The following is a 6,756-nucleotide window of genomic DNA, read 5'->3' as shown; positions in this document are numbered from 1 at the left end:
CATCAGCTGGCAGATGGCAAAGCCTCTTAACGGGGTTAGCCCCGTTAGAAGGCTAACGACATACTTTGTCGTCAGCCAACAGATGGCAAAGGCTGCAGGCTCTTTGCCGTCGGCCAGCAGATGGCAAAGGCTGCAGGCTCTTTGCCGTGTGCCAGCAGATGACAAAGGTTGCATGCTTTGCCGTCTGTCAGCACATGGCAAAGAGCTTTGCCATCTGCTGGCAGATGGCAAAGAGCCCAAATAGGCCAGCCCAAATTTTACATGTAGATGACACGTGGCCTCTTTGCCATCTGCCAGCTGATGGCAAAGCTCTTTGCCATCTGCCAAAGTGACTATATTGCCCCATTTAACTTTGTTTTTTCTTATATCAATTCATTTTCACAGAAAATCAAACACAAATATATTTATATGACCAATATAGCATATTCAACACAAATTACCAATAGTCATGAACACATATATCCAATACATGTTACCAATAGTAGCAAGTTTCATCCGTACATATACATAGTTTCATCAATATTACACAGTTTCATCCATAGGTAGCAAGTTTCACAAGGTCAAAACAAAAACTAAATACAAGCACTCCATCAACCCAAGCTTCCGTGATCTTAAGCAAATCTATAAAATGGGAAAGAAGAAAGTTAGAAGAAGAAGATTATTATGATGCAACTAAAATGTGTGATAACGATGTTTATCAAAATAGGGCTAACCGTTCATGAAGAGCAAATTACGTAGCATAGCGTTACCATCAATCAGTTGAGCACTTGTAAGGCACAAATAAATAGATTCACTTACAATAGCTCAGCATTGACGAAGAACCAAGTGCCAAAACAAAACGATGCAGTAGCTCCGTGCCAAATCCAACACATAATTTCTTAGAAAATAAAGCAGAACTCAACCAAGCCTAGAACAGAAATCGGAATTGCAGGCAATAAATCGTAAGTGATGCGTTTTTATTTCATTCACAGAGCAAAAATGTCAGGTGAGTAATTTGTTGGTGGTAGAATGGCATTAATAGCATATGATTCTACATACAGAACTGTTTGACGATCAATATTTACGCCAAGAAAATGCCTAAAAACCTGCCACCCTTTTGCACATCTAAAAACATTTGCCAGACCAGAACATTGTGCAAGCTATTGTAAATGACTGAACATCGTAAATGGAGCAGACTGAAAACGTCCGAACATTTCTGAACTTTCCACTCTCACTCTCTCTTCTCTCTCGGTTTTCTTCTTGCTGGCGAAGCTATTCAGGCCAGCTCTCACGTCGGCGATCACACCAGCAAGGAGAACACACAATGTTGCTGCTAGTCTATCAATAACATAAATGCTAAGCTAGTGCATGCCTAAGAGTAAGAACACACAAAGAAATAACATAAACAGCATTCAAGATTTGCAACCTTGAAGTCTGCTTAGTAACGAAGCAAAATGAGCAACCATGGAAAAATGAGGTCACTGGGCACACCATCCCCGGGGGTGTAACCACGAGAGTCGTTGCCTGCCAGCTTACCATGAGAGTCGCCACTGTCCTCTTCCTTACTGACCAAGCCTTTAGAATCTTCAGGCATGCAAAAATTCCATCCTGAATTAGGATCACGTAGGTGTTTCAAAGCTACTGAATCTTTTGAGTTCATATTTACCTTGATTGTATCGGTTACCAGAGCAAACTTCGGCTCCCTGGGTCCCGTCCAAATCATCAAGGGCTATATGAAACCAGAAGCATTCGCAGATGCCTGAATCGGTTAATCAAATATCTCCAGCCACCATCTCTCTGGCGCCCAAATGCCTGGTTTATGAAAAAAGGCACCAGGTTTAGATCATCAAGTTACAAGAACTAATGATCAGGAAGAAATGACAGAAATGTTTGCCCGTGTATTTCATTCACAGAGCAAAACTGACGGTCAAGTAATTTGTTGGTGGAAGAATGACAATAATAGCAGATGATGCTATATCCAGAACTGTTGAAGGGAAAGATGCAAAATTAAGCATTGACCACTAATCGCCACGTCTTCTTATGTATTATCAATACAGTAAAACGGAGTAAGAACAAAATATATACCTATACTAATTACAGACTCCCTAGAAATTCACACGTTAATTAGAAATTAGGAGTCGTTAATTTGGTGGGGCCAAGTTATTACGGTGTAGATCAATCCTAAATTCCCACGTCAATAAAAAAATTCCCAAACGAAAAAAAAGAAAAAGATTGGAACATGCGCTCTGTCTCTCTCCCAATCTCACGTGATTCTCTCCGTCCTCTCTGATCAAGATTAGAGAAGAGCCCCCGTAAATAAAAGATTAGAGCAGAGCCGGTTCAAAAAAATGATGAAAGAAGAGTCCATCTAATTTAAAAGAAGAGTCCAGGTGAATACAAGTCACGCATGTTGTAGGCCCAGTACATCACGTACCCTTCATGTCTCCTAAACAGAGCAAACCATCCATTCAATCTCTGTATTTTCTGTTTACAAGCGTTGGATCAAATACATAGAGAGTCCATGCATGTTGTCTATCACGTACAGATTTTACCATGCCTTCCACGTCTTCCCTTTGAAGATTCAGTCGCTTGGCCTTTCCTGCTGCACCAAGGCATCGAACTCATTGGTCTTCTCCATGCTGTCTGGAATACCGGCTTCAGACTAGACACAGAGGTACACCTTACATGGCACAATACATACGATGTCCCAGATGCAAACAGATCATCATGCAGGTTTGGTTCATGCAAAGTATTAGACAATTTTTTAATTCTCTTGCATGCACTGTAGTTTTGGGAGGTACGGTCTCTCCTACTATCTCCATTCCTAAATATAAGTCTTTTTAGAGATTCTAATATAAACTACATACGGAGCAAAATAAGATAATCTACACTCTAAAATACGTCTATATACATCCATATGTAGTTTCTATTTAAAACTCTCAAAGGACTTATATTTAGAAACAAAGGGAGTATTTTGCATGATACTCCCTGAGTAGGAATTCCTGATTGTTTGCAAGTGTGGGGTTGCTGATAATTACCGGTATCTAAAGCATGATTATATCCTTTTTGTGGCCTTATAAATACGTGAAACTAACTATTAAAAATACCAATAAATAGGAATACTTACTGCGGCAAACTCAGCGTGTATCCAAAGTACAACTGCTTTAAAAAATGATAAAAAATATCCCCGTCAATGTTGAAAGCATAAATCTAGACGTTTAGAGAAGCATGTAAACTGCAGTTAAATGTTTCCACTATCACTAAAAATGGTAGTAAAATAAACCTCGCAAAATGTAATGGGCCGAGAGAATATGAAACGCTAGAACACCGTGCAGGGATCCACTATTTTCAACATCATTTTTAATCAAACGGAACTGGATTATTATTGTTGTTCCATGTAGTGCACTTCTACTTATGCATGTTGTATATGTCAATATTAATCCGTAAAATGTTTTATCAGTGTATTTTGCATATTTTAAGATCAAATTAACTCAATCAGGCTCAATCGTTTTGTTATCCGGAGAAGTACGACATATGCGACACCAACACATTTCATTTTGGGGGCTTCTATAGACTTCCAAAAATTAGTAAAGGAATCATGTATTGAGTTTTTCATTTGCAACTATTTTTCTCCATGGATGCACTAATTATCTGACCGTAATATCACATGCTCATATTTTCAAATCCGGTCTAAATCTAAGGGTGTACTATCCTATGACACAACGAAATATGCATACATTGTGACACAGTTGAGTATTAGAGGTAACGAACATATGATCTAATTACAAATTGGAGGAAGGTATGTGACTCCTCCTGTCTATGTCTAATAAAGGTAAACAATTTATTTGCATATCTAAAGACAAATACTAAAACAATATGAGTTTTTTTTATAATTCATACAAACTCTCTCTTGCGAAAAATACTGCAAGTGCTAGCCCGTGCAGATGCACGGGTTGACGACTAGTAAAACTAATTGGGGAAAGGAGCTCACTAGGTTAGAGGCTGCGCTTGTGCAAGAAGTCCAGACACCACAGTCACGACATGACAGTTGTAATTGAGTACATGAACTTGATAGATTTTGCGCTGGAAAGAAATATAGATTTTTAGATATCCGAAGCAATCTTCCAAATGTTCAACATATGCATCAAGACACCTCCAGCGCCATTAGTTCTAGTAGTAGTAGTAGTAGTAGTACTTTGTACGCATGATCTGAGACTCAGTGCTAAAACTAAATGCGCATGATTTACTAATTTTCAGTACTTCAGATTGTGCCTCATGCTGAAACAGCAAGAGAGGCGAGTGACGGGCAAACAACTTGATGAGCTAATGATTCAGCAGAAAAAAAATGTGAAAAACTTTTTTTTCTGTTCCTAGGTATGACGATCAATATTTACGCCAAGACCATGCCAAAAAGCAACTACCCTTTTGCACATCAAAAATCATTTGCCAGGCCAGAACATTTGTGCAAAGTACTGAAAATGACTGAACATTGTGAAGGGAGCAGACTGAAAATGACTGAACATTTATGAACTTTCCACTCAGTCTCTTCTCTCTCAGTTTTCTTCTTGCTGACGAAGCTATTCAGGCCACGTCGGCAATCACACCGGCAAGGGGAACACTACACACCCGCAATCTCAGGATGAATGTTTTAATTGGCTTGAAACAACTCGAAACCCTATGGCTCGATGGCCTGCACAAAATTTCACCGTGGCTCTCTGGCCGTGGACACAAAGCAGAGAGAGAGAGAGAGAGTAGTGGCTTACCGCCTAATGTCAGGGAGGAAGCAGAACCGAGGCCACCAGTGGGAGTCGTCGGAGTGGAAGAGGACTCCACCATATGGTGGTCTGCTCGTGTGAGGAAACCAACCGCATCAGGGAGGGAAGGGAGCCAAGAATCGAGACGAACAGAGGAAGAGGGGGAGAAAGAGGTCACCTTGGCAACATAATCATGGCGGTGAGGTTGAGCAGCGTGGTGGTGGTGAGCGTCCTCCTTCCCCAGATCCGATGGGAGCAGCTGCTCCTCCATGGCCCCAAAACTAGACTGCACACGGCGAGCCCCCGTCAGATGCGGAAGGTGATGAAGAAAACGAGAAGAAGGAACAAAAGGGGAGGAGGGATCCATACCGTGTGCAGGATGGAGAGGGGTATTGAGCTCGGTCGCCATGCCGCGGGCTTAGGGTTTCGGGGCGCGTTGAGGGATGGCTGCGGCTGCCGCCGAATGGGAGCTCCACCCCTGACTCCTCCTCTGCCGCTGCGGGGATGTGGCGGAGTAGCCAGCTCGAGGACGACGGATATTCACGCCGCGTCAGCGGATCGAGATCGAGAAGGGAAGAGGGTGGCGGCGGGGTGCTTGGGCGGCGGCGGGTGAGATGCGTGGGAGAGAGGGAGAGGAGGGGAGAGAGGGAGGGGATAGAGGCCACAGTTTTTTTTACTTGAAAAAATAACCTCATCTCTTTGCCATCTGCCAGCAGATGGCAAAGAGGTGGGGCTGGTACGCCGTTACATCCCTGACGGCCATAGAATTTGCCAACTTCTTTGCCATTGCCATCCACTGGCAGATGGCAAAGAATTGGCTGATGGAAACCATATTTTTTGCCGTCTGTCAGTTCTTTGCCATCTGTTTTTTATAAGCAGATAGCAAAGACGTTCTTTGCCATCCGCTGGCAGATGGCAAAGAGCTGGCTGATGACAAATTCCCTGTTTTCAGTAGTGAGGGACAATGCTACTATCCTTTGCCACACTTGTGCTTCAAAGTAGTACCATAATCCTCATGATAGAGAGTCTCTTGTTTTGTCACTTTCATATACTAGTGGGAATTTTTCATTATAGAACTTGTCTTGTATATTCCAACAATGGGCCTCCTCAAGTGCCCTAGGTCTTCGTGAGCAAGCAAGTTGGATGCACACCCACTTAGTTTTTTTTATTGAGCTTTCATACATTTATAGCTCTAGTGCATCCGTTGCATGACAATCCCTACTCTTCGCATTAACATCAATCGATGGGCATCTCCATAGCTCATTGATTAGCCTCGTTGATGTGAGACTTTCTCCTTTTTTGTCTTCTTCACATAACCCCCATCATCATATTCTATTCCACCCATAGTGCTATGTCCATGGCTCGCGCTCATATATTGCGTGAAAGTTTATAGGTTTGAGATTACTAAAGTATGAAACAATTGCTTGGCTTGTCATCGGGGTTGTGCATGATGAGAGCATTCTTATGTGACGAAAATGGAGCATGACCAAACTATATGATTTTGTAGGGATGAACTTTCTTTGGCCATTTAATTTTGAGAACACATGATTTCTTAGTTAGTATGCTTGAAGTATTATTATTTTTATGTCAATATGAACTTTTATCTTGAATCTTATGGATCTGAATATTTTTGCTATAATAAAGAGAAATACATGATGAATATGTTAGGTAGCATTCCACATCAAAAATTCTGTTTTTATCATTTACCTACTCGAGGACGAGCATGAATTAAGCTTGGGGATGCTGATACGTCTCCAACGTATCTATAAGTTTTTATTGTTCCATGCTATTATATTATCAACCTTGGATATTTTATATGCATTTATATGATATTTTATATGATTTTTGGGACTAACCTATTAACCCAGAGCCCAGTGGCAGTTTCTGTTTTTACCTTTATTTAGAGTATCACAGAAAAGGAAAATCAAACGGAGTCCAATTGACCTGAAACTTCACGGAACTTATTTTTGGAAGGAAAGCAACCCAGGAGACTTGGAGCCCACGTAAGGTAAGCAACAAGGAA

At 41.4% G+C, this 6,756-nt stretch overlaps 1 long non-coding RNA gene across 1 annotated transcript; it reads right to left on the bottom strand.

Moving 5' to 3' along the window:
- Positions 1–466: 466 nt before the first annotated feature.
- Positions 467–5,391, bottom strand: LOC123103786 (uncharacterized). Its single transcript, XR_006449972.1, has 5 exons — positions 5,103–5,391; positions 4,912–5,019; positions 4,743–4,823; positions 1,646–1,791; positions 467–1,563 (listed from the first exon to the last, which is right to left on the bottom strand). It is a non-coding gene; the product is annotated as an uncharacterized lncRNA (long non-coding RNA).
- Positions 5,392–6,756: the final 1,365 nt, after the last annotated feature.

Source organism: Triticum aestivum, chromosome 5A (assembly GCF_018294505.1).
Source record: "Triticum aestivum cultivar Chinese Spring chromosome 5A, IWGSC CS RefSeq v2.1, whole genome shotgun sequence".
Lineage (NCBI taxonomy): Eukaryota > Viridiplantae > Streptophyta > Magnoliopsida > Poales > Poaceae > Triticum > Triticum aestivum.
Note: the sequence above shows the minus strand (reverse complement) of the source record. Positions and strands in the feature narration are given on the sequence as shown.